This window comes from Adiantum capillus-veneris, chromosome 9 (assembly GCF_014529385.1).
Source record: "Adiantum capillus-veneris isolate H3 chromosome 9, ASM1452938v2, whole genome shotgun sequence".
In the NCBI taxonomy this organism is placed as follows: Eukaryota; Viridiplantae; Streptophyta; class Polypodiopsida; order Polypodiales; family Pteridaceae; genus Adiantum; species Adiantum capillus-veneris.
In genome coordinates, this window is record NC_140939.1 from 18,584,694 (window position 1) to 18,611,315 (window position 26,622).

Below are 26,622 nucleotides of genomic sequence, written 5' to 3' on the forward strand. Positions count from 1 at the left end.
AAAACCGTCATCCACTCACGAGAGTCGCATGTGATGCCGTAAATTTCCTTTGCTCCTTTTCTTGCCAACACCTTCATACCTTTGTCTCTTGAACCTTGAAAGCCCGTCTCATCAGCATTCCAAATGTTGGAGGGGGGATATTTGTGTGCTTGATATAACTTGTCGAGGTTATCATGCAAGGATCTCACTATCTCCGGCCTGAATCAGGTTGCCCTAGATTGATCCAAACTCTCTGAAACTTTGAATACCAATTTTGGGTGTCTTTTACGAAATGCGTCTCATTAACTTTTGCCGGGAATGCCATTTGAAAAGAGTGTGTGTCTGATCTGGCAGATTTCAGCAACTTTTAGCTTCACATCTAGTACCGATACACCATGCCCAGAATCACATTTCAAAAAGATCCATTGTAATAAAGCCTCCTCCTCTTCTGCAGTTAGTACTGTCGTTGGACCATTTTTCTTTTTAAGAGTCCTTAACTCTTCCCAATTTGCAATTGTTGTTTTGCTCATGCCAAATTGCATCTCACATTTCTCCAATGATAGACCGTCCTCTCGTGCCTTGAGGGCTTTAGCCAATCTTCTTCAGTCCATGTCTTTTGATTGCGTTTTTTTTTAGTTGTGGTGGTTGGATTCTCGAGAATAGGCTACTGAATCTGTGGCTCCAGAGCTTTTGGTTTTGGGAATTTTGGTTTGGCTTGCAAGGCAAGTGGGGGTTTCTGATTTGCCAACTTTCTGGACCTCTTCTTTGTTCTCACAGCTACTCGTGAGGATACTTTAAAGGATGGGCTGGAAGCGATTTGAGGAGTGGATGTCTTGCTTCTGGTTTTCACATTGTTTTTTCCCTTCACAACTTTTGTTGGCTGTGCCATGTTGTACCTGCAGACAAAGCATATATTGGAATGTTGCTTTCAAGGCATGATGCATGCTAAGTTGTGGAAATTAATGAACTACATGTTTCTAAACATTCAAGAAGTTACTTGCAGCTGTTGAAAGGTTGTTACCTGTAGCTGCTGAAAGATTGTTACCTGCAGCAGCAACAGCTGTTGAAAGTAATGAAGTGCATATTTGTAAACACGCCATAAGTTGGAATATATGGAAAATACAATGAGAAGTTGTTACCTGATGTTTTATCTCAGATCAATGCGACTCCTTATCTTCAAGTAAATAAGAGTAGTCCTTCACAGAAAACTTCTTCTTGGGTATTCGTTGTGCGACCCCCTCGCGGCTGGCTGCTTGTTTGTTACCTATTCGGATAGATTTGTCACTCGTAGGGATGATAAGTGGAGCTTTCTCTGTCTCAGGGCTGGCTGCTCGTTTGTTATCTATTTGGATAGGTTTGTCCCTCTTAGGGCTGATAAATGGAGCTTTCTTTCTTAGTATCTTGCAAAGGAAGACTGGTAAGACATGTACTTTTCCACAGCAGCAAACTCGTCCGCCTGTTTTGTGCAACAGAAGTGAGGTTCATAAGTAGCCGTCTAATTGAGGATGCCTCTCTATTAGACAAGCTTTACATTCACAAGGAGCAGCGGGTGTCATCTTTGCCTGTCAAAGCGGGAATTGTTTGATTCGAACCATGTGGTAAGTGAGGTTGCATAGTTGAAAGAGCTTGGAGTGAGGGGTATCAGCTGGGATATGCCAAGCACGGTGAGAGAATACAGTAGTTGGGTATGATTGCAGGGTGAGAGAATATATTAGTTGGGATATGGTAAGCAGGGTGAGAGGCTGTATCTTTGTACTGGCTGGAACAAATAAGGAGTTGCGCATTGTTATTATCATCATTTGATAGTTGGAGTATTAAATGTTGAGTTGATTTTGTTGAATCCGCATTGGTTAGTATATTTTATACGGGCTGTTCATGATTACTGAGGATGGTCTGCTGTAATTATGTGCAGGTGTGGTTTCAGATTCAGAGTAACGATGGAAAAGAGCAAAACGCCATCCTCAGCAGTAGTGTGACTAAACACCAGTAGTATGACGATATGCATCCTGTAGAGGGGGGTGTGTATTGGAGTGGCGGGATGTAGCATGACCTGTCGTGATTGAGTGCGGGTCGTTTTGTCTTTTCAAGAACACGTTGTAAAAAGTTTCTATTAAAGGATTGATTTGCGACTATTTCCCGCCCTTGTTCTTCACTGATTTTTGTCTCTCTTCTGGGGGCCGTACCCTTACTGGCCCCTCTACTCTACCGCTCTCTCTCTTTCGCTTCCCCTCTTTATCTCGTGCACATGAGCTTCTCTTACTTTTGGCATTTAGCCTTCATTTCGTAGCTTGCGCCACGTGTAAAGGACGCTCCCCTCCGTCATATTATATTATATGTTAAATGTTAATGTTAAATAGGTTTTGTTGTAAAATGAAGCGCCTCCGAGCTAATTCTTGCCATCTTTGGCAAGAGTTAGCTTGAGCAAGGCAGTGTTTTTTTGGGAAGGTTCACCACTTGCAGTCACAAGCAAGTGATGGGAGTCTATATATGCCTTCTTAAGCATGCAAAAGCGCTGGGTTCAAACCTTCGCACCAAGCGCTTGAATTTCGAGAAAAAGTCTTAGATAAAAAAGAAAAAACTTGGTTTTTGGACCCAATGTGGAATAGTTGTTTTTATGCCCTCATGCACATCTTTAATCCACAACCTTTTCAACATCAGTCATAGTGAGAGTTTGAACCCGCAATCCCAAGAAAAGAATGCAAGAGCTCTAGCTACGAGCCCCAATCCCATTCGGTGGGTGGTGTGATTGCGTCACAAGCTTCTTTTAACCTTGTTCATTCTTAGTGTGAGCGAAACATGAATGGAAATAAGACTGTGTGGGCTCTTGTACATTCTGAAATGATAGGATTAAGGGATTACTAAGTAGCAATTAGAGCAATGTACTTATAGGGGAGAGAGATATAACATGCATTTTATATATATATATATATATATATATATATGTATATATATGTATATATATATATATATGAGGCGGAAGCACAAGATGGAGGAAGCAGACAGCAGACAGCAAACGGACGTTTTAAACACAATGATCCGTTAATGCAGAGACAGTATGAGAGTTACAAAAGGCAGACGTATATTGATACTTAAGAAATTACAAAGGACTTAGATAAGGACGCCCTTGTGAAGTTGCAAGGCCTCGCTTATATAGGCGATTGAGCACTTGCGTGAAAGATACAACAGCATCTAGTAAGTGCGTCTCAAAGTGCGATTGAGACATAAAGGTGTGAGTGCACGGGAAAGTAGTGTTGGAATTAGGGTTGCAGTGAAACACACACAGCTTGGAGAAGACGAAGGAAGCTCAAGGCACACAATGGAGAGTGTGTTACTTAGTGTGCAATGGAAAGATTGATAGCCCATGAGTAATGGGCGTATATACAATGCACGGGGGAAAAAACCTCCTAAAGAGGGAAAAAATGCCCCGGCGGTCCTAGTGTGTTCACACACATCACTACCACATGTATATGGTAACAAATCCCCCCTGGAGTGATGCGATGAACGAGAGCTGGCACATGAGTAAAGGGAAGTGCCATGCCCTGAGGACAGGATCAGTCCACAAACGGGAGTAAGCCCAAAGCTTTGCGGAAAGCTTCAAGCTTCTCACGAGACAATGCCTTTGTGAAAAGATTTGCAAGGTTGTCCTGTGTTGGCACATAAGCCAAGCTGATCTCTCCTGCTGAGAGCCTCTCCCTGACATAGTGGTAATGCACCTCAATGTGCTTTGTGCGAGCATGAAAAATTGGGTTCCTCGCAACTGCCAATGCGCTCTGACTATCAGTGTAGATAGTGTTGGCAGTGTCCTGTCCAACACCCAAATCAGCCATAAGGCGTCTGAGCCATACACACTCAATTGTAGCTGTGAAGACTGCCCTGTACTCAGCCTCACAACTCGAAGTGGCCACAGTAGGTTGCTTCTTGCTCAACCATGATATACATGAACTGCCAAGCATGAAACAAAAACCACTTGTGGACACTCGCGTGTCAAAACAACCAGCCCAATCTAAGTCCGAAAAAGCATGTAAGTCTGGCGGCAATGATTCCCCCTTGGGATAAAACAAGCCAAGGTGTAAAGTGCCACTAAGGTAGCGGAAAATCCTCTTGACATCCTGCCAATGCTTAGACCCTGGGCTATGCATGAATCTGTTGGCCTGTGAGACTGCAAAGTGAATATTTGGCCTCGTGTTGCATACATAAATGAGGCAGCCAACAGCAGTTTGGTAAAGAGTGACATCAGCAGGATCGCCAGCATCATGTAGACTCAACTTCAAACCTGTTTCCATGGGAGGGGCAATAGGTTTGCAATCCTCAAGTCCAAACTTACATAGCAATGTCTCTATGTAACTTTTCTGACACAAGGCAATACCACCATCGCACTGCTTAAACTGTATACCCAAGTAATGATGCAACAGTCCCAAATCTTTCATCTTGAAAGTAGCATTCAAATCAGCCTTAAATTCAGCAATATGTCTCTCATTTGGTCCAGTGATCAACAAATCATCAACATAAAGAACCACAATGAGAAATACATCATCCTCACGCTTTACATACAATGTGCTTTCTGTTGGACTGTTTCGAAAGCCTTGTTTAACCAAATGAGTGTCAGCTTTCTCATACCAAGCATGAGGACATTGCTTCAACCCATACACAGCCTTCTTACATCTGCACACTTTGTCCTCTTGTCCTTTTATGACAAAACTGCGAGGCTGCGTTACATAAAATTCCTCAAATATGTCACCATTCAAGAAAGCAGTAACAATGTCTGATTGATGTACATCCCAGCCAAAATGAGCTGCCAATGCACATAGAAAACGCACAGTAGTCATACGACAAGTGGGAGCAAAAGTCTCTTCATAATCAATGCCCTTTTGTTGTGCATAACCCTTTGCAACAAGTCGAGCCTTATGGCGATCAATCTTACCATCCGGCTTGTGTTTCAACTTGTAAACCCACTTCGTACCAATGGCCTTTTTGCCAGGAGGCAAATCACATAAAGTCCATGTGTCATTTTCTATAAGTGCATCATATTCTGATTGCATGACAGCCATCCAATTTTTTGAATTCTGTGCTTCATCAAAAGACAAAGGCTCCTCAACATCATGTAAGCTAAACACAGCCAAAGCATAACAATCTGATGCATAAGATGCATGGCAAGAGCCTGAACGAGTACGACTAGACAAAGGTGCATCCAATTTACTGTCACGCAAAGTGTGCACTAGCCATTTTGGCATACCTCTAGCCTGCTCATTTTCAGCCCTTTCCTCATCAAGTACATCATGTACATCTGCATCAGTAATAGGCTGATCTAAAACATTTTCAGAAACCCCCATAGGCTGTACATTTTCCTCATTGGAACTTACATTCGTATTTCCAAGGCAACAAAGTGTCATAAATGTCCTGTAAGCTTACATTACTGTCTCTAGTACATGACAGCAAGGGCTGAACAAAATTTTCGACAAACACTACATCCAATGAAACCAGAATACGTTTTGTTTGCGGATGATACAACCTGTAACCTTTGCTTTCATCACTATAACCTGAAGGAGTACGAGCGGAAGTGCGACGCGAGAGAGAGTGCGAGAAGAAGAGCACGACGATATGGTGAACTCGCTCTGTTGTAATGTGAAGAGCATAGTGAGTTCTTATTAGGTTTTTACAAAAGAATATGTGTACATACTTGGCGGCCCGCCCACTTACCTGGGCAACCACATTGGGCTTTATGCCCCAACAACCTCCCACTTAAAGTCCAATGTGGTACTTTAAGTGTGAGAGAAGCTACTATACAAGAGATGTAGAGAAGTGATGTACTATCCTACACCTAACCGCTTGCGAAAATACACAAAGCTCTCTGAGAGAAGTCCTTTTGTAAGTAGATCAGTAGGATTTTCTGTGGTGTGAACTTTGACAAGCTGAAGTTGCTTATTCTCGAGAATTTACCTAATGAAATGATACTTCACATCCACATGCTTTGTCTTTGAGTGATAAACTGGATTGCGAGCCAATTGTATAGCACTTTGACTATCACAATATAACATAGGCATCTTTTCTTTGATTCCCAAATCTGTTACTAGTCGATTAAGCCAAATTGATTCTTTGCATGCCTCTGATGCTGCAACATATTCAGCCTCTGTAGTAGACTGAGTAACACAATCTTGTAATCTAGAACGCCATGATACTGCTCCACCAGCCAATGTAAAGACATACCCTGACGTAGACCTTCGGTTGTCTAAGTCACCTGCATAATCTCAGTATGTAAAACCCTTTACACTTAGCTCCTAACTCCCATAGCTGCATAATCTCAGTATGTAAAACCCTTTACACTTAGCTCCTAACTCCCATAGCATATACGCATACTCTTTGTAGCTTTCAGGTATCTCAATATTCCTTTCACTGCCTCCCAATGTTTCTTGCCTGGGTTTGACATGTATCGACTTACTACTCCCACTGCAAATGCAATGTCTGGGCGAGTAGCAATCATTGCATACATCAAACTACCCACTGTAGACGCATATGGAATCTTATCCATTTCAGCTTGTTCTTCCTCAGACACAGGACAATCTTGTTTGCTAAGTTTCACATATGGTGGCAATGGAACACTCAATGCCTTTGCCTTCTCCATATTGAAACGTTGCAAAACCTTGTCAATATACTATGTTTGAGATAACCAAATCAACTTTTGTGATCTGTCTCTCTCAATGTGCATACCAAGTATATGACTTGCCTCACCCATGTCTTTCATGTCAAACGATTTTGCCATCTTTAACTTCAAAGCTGAAATTTCTTCCAAGTGCTTGCCAACAATCAACATGTCATCCACATACAAAATAAGGATCAGCCAACTGCCATCCTTAGCCTTCTTTGTATATAGACAGTGATCGAACTCACTACGTTTGTAGCCTTGAGAAAGCATAAACTTGTGGAACTTATGGTACCTTGCCCTCGGTGATTGTTTTAAGTCATAAAGACTCTTTAACAACTGGCATACCCAATCTTCCTTTCCTTTCTCAACAAACCCTTCTGGATGCTGCATGTAAATTTCCACATCTAAATCACCATGCAAGAACGTTGTCTTGACATCCATTTGGTGCAACACCAAATCTAATATGGCAACCAATGCAAGAAAGCATCTCAGTGTAGTCATCTTGACCACCGGAGAGAAGACTTCATCAAAGTCAATACCTTGTTCTTGCTTAAAGCCCTTGGCAACAAGCCTTGCTTTGTACTTTGGCTGACTATCATGAGCGGTGATCTTATACCTGTAATCCCATTTACAAGGTAGAGCCTTTTTGCCCTGTGGTAATTTAACTAGCTTCCATGTCTTGTTTTTATGCAGAGCTGTCATCTCTGACTGCATGGCCAATTGCCAATTCCCGGAGTCCTTCATTCGCACTGCTTCCTTGTAACATGAAGGCTCATTGCAATCAGTCAACATGACATAGTTCATAGATGGAACAAACCTATCAGGAGGTCGCGTGACACGCACAATAGGTGGCTCAGGCTCAGCCACAACCTGTGGTTCCACTCTATCCTGTCCTTGCTCCTCTTGAGCCCTGACATTTTGTCTTGCACGTGCAGGTCCATCTTCTTGGAAGACAACTCTTCTAATCTCCTCAACCCTCTGTGGTTTAGAATGATATTTGGCTTCATTAAAGCGAACATCATTGCTGCGGATAACCTTTCTGGATTCGGGATCCCAAAGTCTGTACCCCATCTCACCAAAATTACCATAGCCTAGAAAGATGCACTTTCTACTCTTTGGCTCAAGTTTGTTCCTAAATTCCTTTGCAACGTGAGTATATGCCTCACAGCCAAAGACTCTGAGATGCTCGTATGAGGGCACCTTGCCTGACCATACCATCTCTGCCACTAAATCCTTCTGCAAAACCTTGCTAGGAGATCTATTTATAAGATGAACAACTGTTGATACAACTTCGGCCCAAAACCCATTTGGCAGCTGTGCATTAGACAACATACTTCTGACCTTCTCTTGTATTGTCCTATTCATCCTCTCAGCAACACCATTTTGAGGAGGATTGTAAGGAGCGGTAAGTTCACGTTTTATACCTTTTGAATCACAAAAGTCCTGAAAGGCCTTTGAAACATACTCTCCACCATTGTCAGTGCGTAAGCATTTAAGTTTCTTGCCACTCTGATTCTCCACAAGTGCCACAAACGTTTTGAAAACACTAAACACTTCATCCTTGTGCTTGAGAAAGTAAACCCATACGTTCCTCGAGTAATCATCTATAAATGTCATAAAGTAAGAAGCTCCCCCTAGAGATAGGTTAGGCATAGGTCCACACAAATCACTATGAACAAGTGCCAACTGTGTATCTCTTCTACTTCTTCTATGCTTATGTGGCTGCTGTGTTTGCTTACCATACAGACAATGTTCACAGAATTCAAAATCATTAAATGAAAAGCCAGGCAAATAACCAGAACGAGAGAAGATTTCCATTCCCTTCTTGGACATATGTCCTAACCGGCTATGCCACAAAGAAACGTTCGGCTGCTCGGTTACATTGATTACATTTTTAGAGACATTTGATACATAAATCATGTAAAGTCCTCCAGACTTTACTCCATGTGCTACTGTCATATAACCCTTGGATATCTTCCACATGTTCTGTCCAAAAGTGGTGACGTAGCCAGCATCATCAAGTAAACCTGTGCTGATAAGGCTCTTTGTAATTGCGGGAACATGTCTCACATTCTTCAACGTGAAAGAAGAGCCATTCTGAAACTTCAATTGAACATCTCCAACACCTAAGATCTCACATGTCTGCCCATTGCCTAGCCGAACAAGATCTTTAGTGGTCACATAAGAGGTAAACCACTCCTTGTTTGGAGACACATGAAGTGATGCCCCTGAGTCTATAATCCAGTCACTCAGTGCATTTCCATCAGATGTTGTAAGAAGAGCTGAGTCCATTGTATTCTTCAAAAAGTAGATGTCTCCTGACACTAGACTGTCATCCTCTGCAACAGTGTTTGTCACATTTATTTCTTGAATCTTCACTGAGGACTTGTTCTTCTCACCATGGTCTTCAGCTTTCTCTTTGCCTTTTTCTGCTTTCCATTCTCTGCAGTCTCTTTTCATGTGACCCTTCTTGCCACAATGGTAGCATTCTATGTCACTCTTGCCTTTAGCACTACGGGACTTGCAACGAGACTGATTCCTCTTTCCACCTTTGTACTTTTCTTTGGTCCTTCCCCTGACAACTAAGGCTGTTCCTTTGCCTTTGTCCATTGTCTTTCTATTGGTTTCTTCAGTAAGCAGACTTCCTTCTACACCTGCTATGTTCAAATCATCTGGAGGTGCAGAATTACTCAAAGCTGTGCGAAAAGTGTCCCAACTTTCCGGCAATGTGATCAACAGGAACATAGCTCTAACAGGTTCATCAAACTTGACACCTTGAGCTGACAACTGACTATAGATTGTGTTGAATTCATTTTGATGATTGGACATAGGTGTCCCTTCTTTCATATTCAAGTCAACAAGCTTCTTAAGCCAGTATACCTGTGAAGCTGCACTCTGCTTCTCATAAAGATCACTCAGCTTTAACCATGCTTGATAAGCCGACATCTCGTCTGCTACATTGAAGTAAACGCTTTCTGCCAAAGTCAGCATAATGGTAGAAAGTGCCAAGTCATCCATTTCGCTCCATTCATATCTTCTGGTTTTATCCCCTTGAGCTTTATAGGTTTTATCTGCTTCTTTTGTACCAACACGTGCCAAATCTGCTTCTTCCACAATGGGAAATTGGTTCCATCTAGCTTCTTGATATTGTAAAGAGCGGTGTCCTATGATCCAGCCATAGCTACGCTTCATAGTAGTTTACTTTCCTGGGAAAATTTCGGCAGAGTTTCCCCTGTAAACTGACCTCTGAACCAATATCAACCTGTCAAATGAACCAAGAAAGCTTCAGATTCTGCAGAAATTTTGGCAGAGTCTCCTTTGTAAAATGGCTATGGTGTACTCAAAAACAGACCAAAAACAGCTCCAAAAACCACTATCTCTCTAACACTGTAAGCTGTGGGTAAACCTGTCCTGCTCTTGTATTGTCTCTCACTGTCCTGTCACTGTCTTGTAAGCATAGACTGCGTGTCATAAATCTAATATCTAACCAACCCAAATGATTTTCTCATATTAAATTGATCACTTAATGTGGGAGAATAAACGGGAACAAGTGTTAAGATATAGATATGTGCTTATAGATCTATCTCAACACGGGGCCAATGGTAAAGGGGCCCAAAAGGGAGATGGTCTATCAAAGATCAAGGCTAACCAATGGATCATAAGACCTTAGGGTTAGCTTCATTGACGACCTCCAATAAATGTGTGTAAAAGTCCTTTGACCTTAGGTAAGCTAGGGCTGAGCTTGAGGTGGGAACCTGGCCCAAGCTCGAGGTGCTTGTCCTGCTTGAGGTGCTTGTCGTGCTTGAGGTGTTTGTCATGCTTGAGGTGCTTGATTAAGATGCTTGAGGTGCTTGACTGGCTCCATGCTTGAGGTGCTTGACTTGCTGCATGATTAAGGTACTTGAGGTGCCTTGAGAAGCTTGCCTGAGATGCTTGTGGGAACACCCCCTAGTTCAAGTGCTTTGTCATGCTTGGTGAGTAAGGTGCTTGATCACCTAAAGTCAAAAGCATTCCTACAAGAGGGGGGGCGAGCCCTTTTCCTAGGGGCTAGAGAGAGAACACCCACTCACACACACAAGGGAAGCCCCAACTTGAAGAGGCAGCAAGGACACATGTCAGGCCCCTACCCATGTTACCTTCATGTGTTGCTTGAAGCCTATTGGCTAGGCTTCAAAGGGGTCCAATGATAAATTACATGAATTATCTAATTGTTTTAGCATTTATCAAGTCCTCTATCTCAAAGGGGAAAGGGGGACACTTGTCCCAAGGCTACCCATGTTGCTTGTAATGGCTCCTGCTTGTGATTGGCTAGGCCTGGAGGGGTCCAATGAGCTTCAAGCATGAGCTACAAGGGGGGGTCGACCCAAGCAAGCTAGGGGGGTGCCTAGGGGGTATACTCACCCACACACACTCACAAGCACTCTCATTGTGTACTATGCAAAGTGCAAGAGCTCCCTCTCCTTCTCCAAGTAAGTAGAGGTTGAGAGCCTACACCAACACTCTTGGCTATGGAGTGCAAATCCAACCAAGAGCCATGTTTCAATGCTTAAGCTTGACATCTCCTTCTTCTTCATGACTATGCTATTATGTATGCTAGCAACAAGAGTATGATAAGTGAGGAACTAGTTCTTTCTCCTATGAAATGTTTCTTCTTCCTCTTCCCTACCCTCATTCCCTGCTAGCTCTCTCCACCTTCGAAGGTGTTTGAGGTCTTGGGACTGAGGCTTGGGACAATTAAAGCTTTCTTCAAGTTCATGTTATGCTATGATTGTGATGCATGAAGCTTTCCATCTTCATTGCATCACCTAGGTCACAAGGAACACAAAGAATGTATTGTAACAAGTCTCTCTTAATGGGAGAAATCATAATACAAATGCCTATTGGAGGGGGGACTGGCTCCACATAAATCCGGTCCTCAACTGTTGTCATGTTCTCTAAATTCTCTCTCTTGCAAAAGTATTGTTCATGCCAAGTTAACTAATTGCTATGATTATGTTGCTATCTTCAATTATGTCTACCCGCTATGCTCACAAAGTTATTTCTCGAAAGTATTCTCATTAATTTCCACTATTCTCAAGTTGAATAGGCTAATTCGATTACATTGGTATCAGAGCATTTGGTTTCTCTTTTCTTGCTTAAGAAGAGAGGTCCTTAAGTAGCCTATAAATGGTTGATGTTGTTAATTATAATAGAGTAAGTGGAACTGGGATCTAATATCGGTTTTGTTAAGCCCACTATGTGGGGGATGGTGCACACCTCGGGAGCTTTGGACTTAATAATGGAGTCTTTTTAGACTTGCCTACGGCTTTACCATTATTGAGCCATAAGAAGTCCGAAAGGAGCTAGCCCTTGGCAACTCTGCTATGTTAGACCTACTCCTCTACTCTCTATAATTAACCACTTTGAGATGTGGGTGTAGATACTTAAGAGCCGATTTTCAAAGGCTAAGAGGAGTGGCAACTAAGGTTTTGTATTGCCAAAGCATACACTAAGTATAAACGTAAATTTTGTTAACATGGCTGACAATAATCAAGAGAGTAGAATGAACATTGATAGCTTTGATTTTGCACATGAAGGTGCTAATGATGATGCTCCCATGTTTGTGAATTATCTCGCCACTAGGTTGCAACAAGCTATGGGCAACCCTGTTTTGCAAGCCGAAGTTACTCAACAACTTCGTGCTTATGGAATTTCCCTTCCTCTCCCAGAGGAGAGAGAGCTTAGGAGGCCTCTTGAAGAGACCCCCAAAAGAAGACTCTCTCCCATTCGAGAGGAGGAATCCAAAGAGAAAGAAAGCAATGATAGTCTAAGTTCTTCTGAAGATGTGGCTCCACGAAGACGATGGTCTAGACGATTGCCTACTCCTCCCAAGAGGAAAAGAGCAACCTATAGTCCTTCTCCTCATCACTCTGAAAGGCAAGAGAGGAAACAAAGGAAGAAAAGGGCTAGGAAGAGGTCACCCTCTTCTCCTTCTTCTTCACCTTCCTCCTCTTTCGATGAAAGTTATGGCTATTCTCCTAGAGAATACAAGAGGGGAGGACATCGCAAATCATTTCCTGCATGGCGAAGGTCACAAAAGCTAAAGAAGTTCAAGGAGGGAGGAAAGAGTATCTCTTTTCTCACCTACGATGGCACCTTTGGTGCTACCGACAAAGTGTTGGCCTTCATCCAGCAATTTGATGCAGCCTTTGGGGACGAGGGCTTCACAGAGTCCTCCAAGCTACACCATGTAGCTATGCACTTCCAAAAATCAGCTCGTCAATGGTGGGCTAGCCTTCGTGGCAATGGAGAATCCCCAAAGACATGGAAAACTCTACGAGTTTCCATCATGAAGCAATTTCTTCCAAGCGATACTAAAGATAAAGTTCTTACTGAATGGCGCGGCTTGAAGCTTCTCTCTCATGAGTCTATCAACAAGTATGTAGACAAGTTTTGGGATTTACATCTCAAAGCTACTATCTTTCAAAAGATAGACTTTGCCGAGCAAAGACAGCAATTATGTGCGGGATTACCTGAAGAGATGGCCGAATACATCAACTCTCAACAGCCCGGTACTATTACCGAAGTAATCCACCACACCATGGTTGCTTCACGCATCAATTTTCATCAAGGGGCTAGACGTAATGTCAAGCCCATGGAAAACAAAGATAAAAATGATGCAAAGGGGAAATCCAACGCTCAAAATAATTCCCAAGGCACTTCCAACAACAACAACAACAATCGGTCCAAGGAGAAGGGAGTTTACAAAGGTAAAAACAAACTCTCTCCTGAAGAGCTTGAAGCTTTTCGCAAGGACCATAAATGTTTCAAGTATGGGGAGCAAGGACATGGCTATCGTTCTTGCCCCAAGAAGAATACTCGCAATGAGACTCCTAGGGCTTCCACCATCGAAGCTCCAAAAGAGGATGCTCATTGCAAAGGATCATCACTCTCCTATGCTTGGGGAAAGGTAAGAGAGCATGATGCCTTCATCTTGTTTGACCCTGGCTCTACTCTCAACTTCATATCAATAGAGTTGGCCACCAAGTTGGGCATTCAAGCTTTTGAGATGGGAGATATAGTAACAGCTGATGCAGCTTTCAAGGGACAACAAGCCTCCGTTACTCCCTTGACTGGGAAGTTGAGGCTTCATGTCCAAAGCTATGTCGACAAAGAAGACTTCTTCATCTCTCCTCTCCAACATCAGGATGTTATCCTAGGGGCACCATGGTTTGATCGCATGGCTGCCAACATGAAGTTCCCTAAAAGGAGAATTTACTTCACTTACAGGGGAAAGAACATGTATATAGATGCTAGTGAGCATGGTCGCACTATTCCACTTGTAAATCCTCTTTCTTTTGATAAGTCAATGAAGAGCTCAGTTTCTGCGTACATGATTTTTGTCAAAGAGTCTCCAAAAGATACTAATGTTTCATCAAATGTAAATGATAGGAATCAAGAAGAGTTAGACTTGTCTAATTTTCTAAAAGGATTCCAAGATGTGTTCATCGATGATATCCCTATGGATTGACCTCCAAAACGAGGGGATGATGACCATCGTATTGAGCTCCTTCCTGGAAGCTCACCACCTAACAAGCCTCCTTATCGAGTCTCACAAGCTCAACAAGAGGAGATCATGAGACAAGTACAAGAGCTGGTAGACAAAGGGATGGTGAGGCCTAGTTCCTCTCCCTTTTGTTCTACAGTCCTTTTAGTGCAAAAGAAAGATGGTACATATCGTATGTGTGTGGACTATCGAGCACTAAACCATATCACTATCAAAAACAGATTTCCCGTACCTCGGATAGAAGATATGTTTGATAAGCTACAAGGCTCTACCTACTTCAGTAGGATTGACCTTAAGAGTGGCTATCATCAAATAAGGATAGTGGATGAAGATATCTTAAAGACCGCGTTTCGCACAACGTTTGGTCTTTATGAATATCTAGTCATGCCTTTTGGCTTGACTAATGCACCAGCTACGTTCAATCGTTTGATGGAGAAAATTTTTAGACCATATCAAAAATTCACTGGAGTGTTCTTTGATGATATCATCATCTACTCCAAGTCTTTGGAGGAACATAAGCAGCATCTTCAAGTGATTTTTCAAGCATTGAGGGAGAACAAGCTTTATCTCAACCAAAAGAAAAGCGAATTCTTCCTTCAAGAGATTCAATATCTAGGTCATATTATCTCTCACGATGGTATTCGTATGGACCCATCAAAGTTAGAGGTAATAAAATCATGGCCTAACCCAAGGAATCTACCTGAGCTAAGAAGCTTTATTGGTATGTGTGCATACTATAGACGCTTCATAGCAAAATTCTCTCAAGTAGCAGGACCACTTCACGACTTAACAAAGAAGAACGTTAAGTTTGTATGGACTGCTAAGGAGCAAAATGCTTTTGAAAAACTCAAAGAGAAGCTTACTTCCCAACCAGTCCTCGTGCTTCCGGATCTCTCAAAGCCATTTGAGGTCCAATGTGATGCGTGTGGTGATTGCCTTGGAGCGGTTTTTCTTCAAGAAGGGCATGCCATAGCATATGAGAGCCGAAGGCTCAATAGTGATGAACGAGTCTTGGGCATTTATGAGAAAGAGCTTTTAGCTGTTCTACATGCCCTAGACACATGGAAGCACTACCTATTGGGGACTCCATTTATCCTACGAACCGACCACCAAAGTCTCAAGTATTTCATGACGCAAACCAAGCTTTCCGACAAACAAATGAGGTGGGCAAATTTTCTTTCGCAATTTAATTTCCATATTGCTCACATAGCTGGTAAGCACAATCAAGTTGCCGATGCACTTTCACGACGACCAAAAGTTAATGCGGTGTCTATAGCTACTCACAATGATCTATCCTCTATGATAGATGAGTATGCTACTGACCCTGACTTTAGAGACATAATGTCAGCCCTTGCTTTGGGGAAGAAAGAGGAACCATTCACCTTGCAGGATGGTTATCTTCTCCACGGCAATAGGCTATGTGTTACCCATTCCCTTCGTGAGAAGGTTATGTATGAATCCCATGCTCCTCCATATGCAGGGCATAGAGGTATTCAACCTACTCTCCGAGGAGTAGAGACGTATTTCTATTGGCCTACCATGAAAGTGGACATACAAGAGTATGTTTCAAAATGTGTAGTATGCCAAAAGACCAAGTATGATAGAGGGAAGCAACCTGGATTACTCCAGCCATTGCCTATTCCAAATTCACCATGGGAGAGTATATCCATGGATTTCATCTTTGGATTACCCAAGTCTATCCATGGGAATACAGGAATATGGACAATAGTCGACAGGTTTAGCAAGCAAGCACATTTTATTCCTGTCAAAAAGACTATTAAGGCACATCAAATGGCAACTCTCTTCATATCTCAGATTTTCAAACACCATGGATTACCCACATCCATCGTGTCAGATAGAGATCCTAGAATGACCAGTAATTTCTGGAAAGGTCTCTTTGAAAATCTAGGAACAAGATTGAATTTCTCTTCGGCCTATCACCCACAAACGGATGGCCAAAGTGAGATAGCCAATCTTACGATACTCGATCTACTCAAGACTTATGTTACCGAAGTAGATCAACGCTCACAATGGGAAAAGTATTTACCTCTAGTAGAGTATGCCTACAATAATACTGTACATACTTCTACGGGGAAAGCACCTTTCGAGATCATAGAGGGAAGACCTAAAAGTCCCTTGCTACTCAAAGTACATGGGAAGATCTTCGCCGCCGATGAGTATAGCCGTGACCTACAAGAATCTTTTCAAAAGATTAGGGAGGCTATAGCCATCTCTCAACAAAGGCAAAAAGCTGCTGCTAATAAGCACAGAAGAGCCTTAATGTTCAAAGAAAATGATTGGGTCTTACTCAAGTTTCCTAAGGCTCGATTAAGGCAAACGACGGGCAAAAATCCTATGGGCCATCAAAAGTATTATGCTAAACTAGCAAAAAGATACTATGGTCCTTTCCAAATCTTATAGCCCATTAATGAGACGGCTTATCAACTCAAGTTGCCCAACCATTGGCTTATACACAATGCCTTTCATGTAAGCCTGCTTAAGCCCTACAAAGGAGAGCCACCAACTGAACCAATTATTGAAGACCCTCCCGAAGTTGAAGACCAAGAAGAGGTGCTACAACCCGAAGCTATCCTTCGGCATGAAGACAAGGTACTACGACATGGTAAGGTTATCCGACGATATCTTATTAAGTTCAAAAATTATCCTTTTGAAGATGCTAGATGGATGCAAGGAATACAACTTAAGGATAGTATGAACCTTGTCAATGCTTACAATGCTACATTAGAGTAAGCACATGTACAAATTTCTTTTAAATCACTCATGTTTTTGTCTTATAAGACTAGTCCTCTTTTTAAGTGTGCACAAATTTAACTAATATGCATGCTTAAAATCATGTTTGTGATGACGACGTTTCTCAAACACCAAGTAGAATTTGTCACTCTACTTTGGGAGAATGAAATGGACTAAAGAGCAGACATGCTTGCGGCAGCTATGTCTCCCAAGCACCAAATGGATTAGTCATCCATCTTGGAAAGATGTCGTAGGGTAAAAAGGGATCCTTTACCCGCTAAGTACGATTGACTAATGACTAAGACTTTATCTCTTCTACCTCATAGTCGAGGACGACTATGATTTCAAGAGAGAGGTAATGTCATAAAATCTAATATCTAACCAACCCAAATGATTTTCTCATATTAAATTGATCACTTAATGTGGGAGAATAAACGGGAACAAGTGTTAAGATATAGATATGTGCTTATAGATCTATCTCAACACGGGGCCAATGGTAAAGGGGCTCAAAAGGGAGATGGTCTATCAAAGAGCAAGGCTAACCAATGGAGCATAAGACCTTAGGGTTAGCTTCATTGAAGACCTCCAATAAATGTGTGTAAAATTCCTTTGACCTTAGGTAAGCTAGGGTTGAGCTTGAGGTGGGAATCCGGCCCAAGCTCGAGGTGCTTGTCCTGCTTGAGGTGCTTGTCGTGCTTGAGGTGTTTGTCATGCTTGAGGTGCTTGATTAAGATGCTTGAGGTGCTTGACTGGCTCCATGCTTGAGGTGCTTGACTTGCTGCATGATTAAGGTACTTGAGGTGCCTTGAGAAGCTTGCCTGAGATGCTTGTGGGAACACCCCCTAGTTCAAGTGCTTTGTCATGCTTGGTGAGTAAGGTGCTTGATCACCTAAAGTCAAAAGCATTCCTACAAGAGGGGGGGCGAGCCCTTTTCCTAGGGGCTAGAGAGAGAACACCCACTCACACACACAAGGGAAGCCCCAACTTGAAGAGGCAGCAAGGACACATGTCAGGCCCCTACCCATGTTACCTTCATGTGTTGCTTGAAGCCTATTGGCTAGGCTTCAAAGGGGTCCAATGATAAATTACATGAATTATCTAATTGTTTTAGCATTTATCAAGTCCTCTATCTCAAAGGGGAAAGGGGGACACTTGTCCCAAGGCTACCCATGTTGCTTGTAATGGCTCCTGCTTGTGATTGGCTAGGCCTGGAGGGGTCCAATGAGCTTCAAGCATGAGCTACAAGGGGGGGTCGACCCAAGCAAGCTAGGGGGGTGCCTAGGGGGTATACTCACCCACACACACTCACAAGCACTCTCATTGTGTACTATGCAAAGTGCAAGAGCTCCCTCTCCTTATCCAAGCAAGTAGAGGTTGAGAGCCTACACCAACACTCTTGGCTATGGAGTGCAAATCCAACCAAGAGCCATGTTTCAATGCTTAAGCTTGACATCTCCTTCTTCTTCATGACTATGCTATTATGTATGCTAGCAACAAGAGTATGATAAGTGAGGAACTAGTTCTTTCTCCTATGAAATGTTTCTTCTTCCTCTTCCCTACCCTCATTCCCTGCTAGCTCTCTCCACCTTCGAAGGTGTTTGAGGTCTTGGGACTGAGGCTTGGGACAATTAAAGCTTTCTTCAAGTTCATGTTATGCTATGATTGTGATGCATGAAGCTTTCCATCTTCATTGCATCACCTAGGTCACAAGGAACACAAAGAATGTATTGTAACAAGTCTCTCTTAATGGGAGAAATCATAATACAAATGCCTATTGGAGGGGGGATAGGCTCCACATAAATCCGGTCCTCAACTGTTGTCATGTTCTCTAAATTCTCTCTCTTGCAAAAGTATTGTTCATGCCAAGTTAACTAATTGCTATGATTATGTTGCTATCTTCAATTATGTCTACCCGCTATGCTCACAAAGTTATTTCTCGAAAGTATTCTCATTAATTTCCACTATTTTCAAGTTGAATAGGCTAATTCCATTACACTGCGACAATGCCTCAACGGCAGTAAAGCAAAGATGCAATCCCAACTGTCTAACTCACAGTCAATACATCCTAGCTGCCTATCTAAGGGTGCTCGAGGGATCGCTCCAAGACCTGTATCACCGAAAGGATCTCAACATTCGAGAATCCCCCAGCTCAATAAAACCTTACTCGACCCTCAACAAAGGCTGCAGTAAATCTGACAGTACATAGACTTCCCACAAAGTCATACATCCACAAATTTCCCATTGTATGCTGTAACCACTGCGGCGGTTGTTTGGTGCGTGACTCACAGCCAGCAAACCCTCAACAGACATCTCCACAATACATCCCATGTGGAAGTACCTACAATGTCAGGATGAAATCTGGAATATCAAGCAGCAAACACAAGCTACCTGATGAACTAGTGGATGTCGCCTACAGTCTGTGTGTAGATGCGCCCGTGTCGTATGTGACACGCCTCCAAGAACTGCGAGCCGTCCTACGATGTGTAGACAACCACAAATCAACACTCTGGGAGTGTCGATATCCTCAGCACCTGCAGTCGTAGGCCGAAAACCCCAAATTTGCAGAGTCGGATCTGCACCCGCTGAGACCACGTAGTCAAAAATGGCCTGCGCAGAACTTTGTCGAAGCCAAACGGTGGCCGAGATCACCTCAGAATGAAATTCTGAGCACACCAAGCCCTTCGGGCTTACCCACAAGATTTGGGGCCGTGTCTTTACCTGTCGAATTTCACTCCAATCTGAGCTAGTGACTCTAGCCTCTTGCAGTACTGCCCCGAGCCTCGATCTAAGCTCTCATACCAGTTGAAGGAGTACGAGCGGAAGTGCGACGCGAGAGAGAGTGCGAGAAGAAGAGCACGACGATATGGTGAACTCGCTCTATTGTAATGTGTAGAGCATAGTGAGTTCTTATTAGGTTTTTACAAAAGAATATGTGTACATACCTGGCGGCCTGCCCACTTCCCTGGGCAACCACATTGGGCTTTATGCCCCAACATAACCAACAAAAATACATTTGACAGCCTTATCATCCAAATTTCTGCGTTGCACTTGTGGCACCAAAGCATATGCCAAACAGCCAAAAACACGCATGTGCTCAATAGAAGGCTTTCTATCATGCCATGCTTCATATGGAGTAATAGACTGCAAAGCTTTCGTAGGACACCTGTTTAGTACATAAGTGGCACACATGATGGCCTCAAGCCATAAAGAATGCGGTAAAGCTTGACTTTTGACCATATATTGTGCCATTTCCATCAGTGACCTCTTTTTCCTCTTAGCAACACCATTTTGTTGAGGTGTATAAGGCATTGTACATTGGTGTTTTATCCCACGACTAGCTAGAAATGCATTAAATTCATGAGACATATACTCCCCCCCTCGATCGGAACGGAGGGTGCCCATAGTACATTTCGAGACATTTTCAACCATAGCCAGAAATTGTTTGAAGCACATAAAAACTTTGGACTTCGCTTTAAGCGGAAATACCCATGCATGCCTGGAGTAATCATCAATAAAAGTCATGAAGTACAGGTAATTGCCCAAGGACGGAGTTTGCATGGGCCCACAAACATCACTATGCACAAGCAACAACCTGCATGTGGCCCGAACTCAACCATCCTTTGGAAACTTAGAACGCTGCATCTTACCCAAAATACAGCCTTCACAAACATGTTTGATAGGTGCTTCAAGAGGCGGCAAAGAAGCAACCATATCAGATTTCTGCAAACGCAGCAAACTGGCAAAATTCAGATGACCAAAACGTGCATGCCAAAGTTTTGCATCTGAAATAGCCCTTGAATCTGCAACAACAAAATTTTATCCACACTTGTCATACAAAGTGAGCTTATACATCCCACGGCACAAGAGGCCAAATGCAACAATTTCATCACCAAAACTGAGATCATGAATTGTACATCTGTCAAATTTGACTACAAGTCCAAGTCTAGCAAGTGCGGATACAGACAAGAGATTCTTCTTGATCCCAGGTACATAAAGTGCATCAACAAGTGTGAAAGAACTGCCATTAGCAGCAGTAAGCACAATCTTTCCAACTCCTTGAACTGGATAAGAGGCATTGTTGGCACAAGTGACTGAATTTCCATGAGGGACAGACTCGAGAGAGCTAAACAATTCACGATGTGAGGTAATGTGCTTTGTAGCACCACTGTCGAAATACCACACATGTGAATCTGTAGCAACTGACAAGCATGCATCATGGACAGCAGGATTGTAAGTGCACTCTGCGCTAAAAGCCCATTCTGCATCAACATCAGCATTACAGTCTCCTTTCACAGAAGACTCAACAATGGCTGCATTTGTAGTGGAACCAGCATTTGCATTGGAACCACCCTCTTTCTTCTTAGCCTCTTTGGCCTTCAACTTAGGACACGACTTGATCAAGTGATCATTAGCTTTACAATAATGGCAACGCATCTTCTTTTTGCCCTTATCACCAGAATTGCCAAACGAAGTGCTGCTAGAAGAAGCATTAGGAACATAATTTTTGCCACTCGCAGCAGAACCATAAGAAGTGGCTGCATTGTTGTTACCACCCTTTCTTTGAGAAGCACTAAAAGCCTGTTCAATTGCACGTTGTCTAGTCCTGTTTTTTCTAGAAAGTGACTCTTGCAACAGCAATGTGCATAATGCATCAAACTTGACAACTTCAGGATTTCCTTGGGTCATCAGTCTCCAAGTACTAGCAAAAGTCTGGTAAGAATCTGGTAAGGCATCAAGAACAGTCTGCACTAGGAAACTATCTGAAATGACTTCACCTGCAGAAATGAGTTGCTCATTGATATCCTTGACACTAGCAAGGAAAGTGTCCATATCATCTTCCTCATGCATAATCTTTGACTCCAGCTCTTTACGCAGCAAAGCAATTTTAGCCTCATTGCGACTTGCATAAAGACCGGCCAAAATATCCCAAGCCTATTTTGCAGATTTTGCTGAACGGATGTGAGGAACAATGGTGCGTTTCATAGACAACTCAATCAATGATGAGCCTGCGCATCCTTTACATCCCAACGAGCTTGTTCTGCCGTAGGCAAAACAACTCTAACAGCAGCAATCCTTGCAGCAAGACCTACAACATCCTCAACATCGCCTACATCCTCAGAACCTGGACGTACATCAATGCCTTGCACAATGTTCCAAATGCCCTTTGACACAAGAACATGTTGCATCATATAAGCCCACATAGGGTAGTTGTCCCCATCCAACCTGTCCTCAACAACAAGCATCTTGAACACATCTATGTTGTTGTTGTCAGCCATGGTAAATGCTGCACCTGATGTGAAAACTGCTCAAAAATAGGAGAAATGGAGCGGGAACAACACGTGCTATATAGCACAAACCGTAGAAGACTATAAGGCACCTATTATGCAAAAAATGGCACTGAGAGAAATTCTGCACAAAATGACGAAATAGCATGTGCAGTATTGCCTGTAGTGGAAACGGAGGCCGAAATGAGCCCAAATCAAAAATCTGAGCAGACCTAGCTCTTCGAGATTTCCCAAAATATTGGTCGAACGCTCGCCAAAGCTCACTGAAATCGGAGAAAGTGAGCAAGCGTGTACTGGAGCAGCTGGCAACTAAGCCCGGGAGGACGCAACCTGCTGTGATACCAATTGTTGGAATTAGGGTTGCAGAGAAACACACACGGCTTGGAGAAGACGAAGGAAGCTCAAGGCACACAATGGAGAGTGTGTTACTTAGTGTACAATGGAAAGATTGATAGCCCTAGAGTGATGGGCGTATATACAATTCACGGGGGAAAAAACCTCCTAAAGAGGGAAAAAATGCCCCAGCGATCCTAGTGTGTTCACACACATCACTACCACATGTATATGGTAACAAGTAGAGAGTATTTATTCGTTTTGTTAGTCTCAGTGCTTATGTCACTTTTTATTCTGTTGAGTGATGTCATGCTGGAGGTCATCTTTAAGTACGTGTTCATCCCCTTTAACTCTTGACAAAAGGTCAGCAATATTATTTTTAATTCCTGGGACATATTCATAAGTGACGTCAAAATGACTTAACTTATAATCCCATCGATAGATCCTGTCATTGCCGACTTTTCCTGCATTTTTCTCTTTAAGAAATTTATCGAAGTGCTTTAAGTCACTTCTGAGGATGAAAGCATGGTTGATGAGAAATAGCTGAAAAGCTAAAACAGTATTCACGCCAGCAAGTAGCTCCTTTTGTATAGAGTGATACCGTGTTTCTGTATCACTGAATCTGCCTGATGCCCATCGGCAAATGATAGGATCTTCATTTTTGATTTCACAAAGTATCCCTCTCCAAGCTTCCTCGGAAGCGTCTGAATAAACAACCAGAGGTTTATCTGTAGGGATTTTTAGTGGAGGCAGATTTAAACAAACTTGCTTGATTGTCCGGACTACAAGGGTTAGCTTGTCATGCCAGAAAAATCCTTTCTCCTATCCAACTCTTTAAAAATTAATAAATCTTTTGCAAGTTGAGGGTATTGAGGGGCAATCCATTGTAAACAACCCACAAAAGATTGTAATTCTTTGTGAGTGGATAATTGATCAAGAAATTGAGTAATCTTCTGCAATACATGCTCTTGCATCTTAATTTGGCCTGCAAAAATTTCAACTCCTAGAGAGGATACTTTTGCTTGGCATATTTCCATTTTCTTCAGGCTAAGCACCAATCCTGTATTTTGTAATTTAGCAATGAAATCTGTCAAATGCTAGACATGACTTTTAACATCTTTTGAGTAGATCAATATGTCATCAATATAAAGCAACACAAATTTTCTGCAGTCTGCAAAGATACGTTCAATCCTTTCCTGACATAGAGAAGGTGCTGGCTTCAGTCCCATTGGCAAGACATTCCATTGGAACATTCCTTGGGGAACTACAAAGCTTGTCTTTGCCCTATCTTCTATTCGAATCTTAAACTGCCAGAAACCACTTTTTAAATAAAACTTAGAAAACACATGGCAATCCTTGATTCTGTGCAACAAATCATCTTTCAGAGGCAGGGGGAACCTTTTGTGTTCCAGCCAATCATTGATGGGTTTGTAATTGATCACAAGCCGCTTTTTACTCCTTTTCTGCTCTGAATGATTGTTGACATAAAAAGCTTGGCAGGCATATGGATTGTTTGATGGTGAGATCAATCCATCCTTCAGCATTTGATCTATTTCTATTTTGCATAAATGTGAATCTTCTAAAGACATACCAGGATGAGTGGCTTTCAAACCTTTGGGTTCTGGCTCTCTTGGTAGTGCAATCCAATATTCTTCACGATCCCAAAAGGCCAGTGGATTGTCACTGGTTTGCTTAGTCAATTGGTCTTCACATTTCTGCAACTCTGTACTCCATTTCTGTTTCTCTTGCTTAAACCAGTTAAGATATTGAAGGTCTTTAGCTGGATTGGGAAACTTTGGCATAACTCCCCCCACAAGAAAAGATCCGCGTTGTTTGGTGGGAATAGTATAGGGAAGAGAGTGAAAGGTAAAGGAGATAGTACCTGTTGGTTGAATAGCCCATGGAGTGATCTTGGAAATTATATCAGCCCCAATTGACAGGTCAGTATTGGGATGTGGATGCATTTGTCCCCTTGAATTATTAGCATATGAAACTGGGATGCCATGTCGTAACTTTTGGCGGAGATGTGAAGGCACCAGTTCCTGATTGAGGTAGGACAATGCGGAGCCTGTATCCCAAAGAGCATCTACCCGAAAGGAGGGATAGTTGGGAAATTTAATCCAAATTTCTGAAAAATAAGGGATATTTTCTTTCTCATTGAAAGGGATTACCTGACAAGTATTCACTTGCCGCTCTTGCTGCCATTCTGTCCCTGGTTCATTTGCAATATCATTCATGGCTGCTTTATCAATTAGATATTGAAGCTCTCCATGACATTGATCTATTTCAGCTTCAATGGCAGCTAACTGTGACTGACTATTGAGCACTTGTTTATGCAGTTGCTCAATTCGATTGTTGACTTGATCTAATGCTAAGAATAAAGCTTGGGTTACTTTTTCTAGGTGTTCCTCAGCATAATATCTATCCTGCTTTCCTGTTGCTGACTTACTTGGTTGTTGAGAAGTCATAAGAGTCTGAGATTGAATAGACTCAGATTGTCGGCCAGCAGGAGTTATAGGCGTTGCTAAATTCTGTCTAAGCCCAGGATGGACCATTCTTTTCCATTCTTCTGTTTTGGCTAAAGCTTCAGCATGTTCTATCATGTTGCTAAACAGTGGAAGAGGTTTATACTCTTTCTGTTCTTTCTTAGACAGATTTAACGTAGAGGGTCTTCTTTTTCTCATCCAAGATGGTTCTGAATCTTCTGTATTCGTACTAGGAGTCTGAGAAGATGAGGAATATTCAGATTGTACCTTAGCTTTCTTTGGAAATGCGTATGGTTTTCTAACCATGTTGAACATCACATAAGAGTTTTCGTCGGAGAAGGCTGAAGCTACTTCAGTAATAAATGATTCAGTGGTTGTGGAGTCAAAAGTTTCTTCTTCATCTGAATCATAGTCCATATATTCATTTATAGGAATATCATGCTTCTGAAACCTGTTACAATAGACAACTCCATACTCATATTTCTCTTTGAGTAGAGCATTTCCAAACCTTTTCTTCCGCTTAGGGCATTCTGGAGCAATATGTCCTTCCTTCTAGCAGATGTAGCACCGAACTGTCTTTCTTCCTTGTTTAGACAGCTTCCTAACCCTGCGAGCTACTTTGTATTTTGTTCCAAATCTGTTTCTGCGGTTTTTTATTTTGCAGGAGCATTTCTTTTCAGCCGCTGCACATCCAAAGTCTTTCACCTTTGTTTCTTTGTTGCAAAAGCTTGAATTTAACCCTTTTATCTGCTTAAATTCTTTCTTCATTCTGAGTCGAGCACACTCAAGGTCTGTGAATTCATCAATAAAAGAATTTATTTGTGCTAGGGTGATTTGGTCGTCAAGCTGTAAATCGGATGCCTTGATTCGTTCTTTGACCAAATTTGAAAATGAGGGAGGAAAAGAGTTTACATAATATTGTTTATACTCTGCTTTAAAGTAACCTCCATGGAATTGATACATCAAGTGGGTCATATGTTGTTGATAAGCTTTGATCTTTGTAAGATCACACAGCTTTCCACGGAAAAAAGCTTCCTTGTACCTGTCCTTTATCTTTTGCTGTGATCCTAAAAATTGCATTACTATTGCAACAAAAAACAGAGTAATAACATTATCAAAGTTTTCAGGAATTCCTCCTTGCAGAATAAATACTTTGCTTTCTTCATTTAGGTCATCCCACCAATATCTCAGAAATCCTTGGAATCCTGTTGTTAGCATTGTGATGGCTTGGCGTTGGGTCAGATCCTTGTATTGCACTCCAAAATGTGCCGAATTATAAATGAACTCGAACACTTTCCATACCTGCTCATGATTGAGTCCATCTATGTCGATTATGGTCATATCGCCAATCTTGGAGACTCCTTTGAGTGATGAAGATGCTGAAGTAGAGGTAGAAGGTTCTTCTTCCTTGGCTTCATATGTTTCCATTTTAACAGGGTTTAATCTTCTAGCTTCTGCTTCTTCGTCAATCACTTCTGGTTCTGATTCTGAAGTAGAATCAGGTTCTGGAAAAGCAGTAGCTAGATTGAAGTCTAGCTCATTGACTAATTGTTCCTCATAGGGCATACAGTGAGCATCCATAAATCCTTGCCACAGATAATC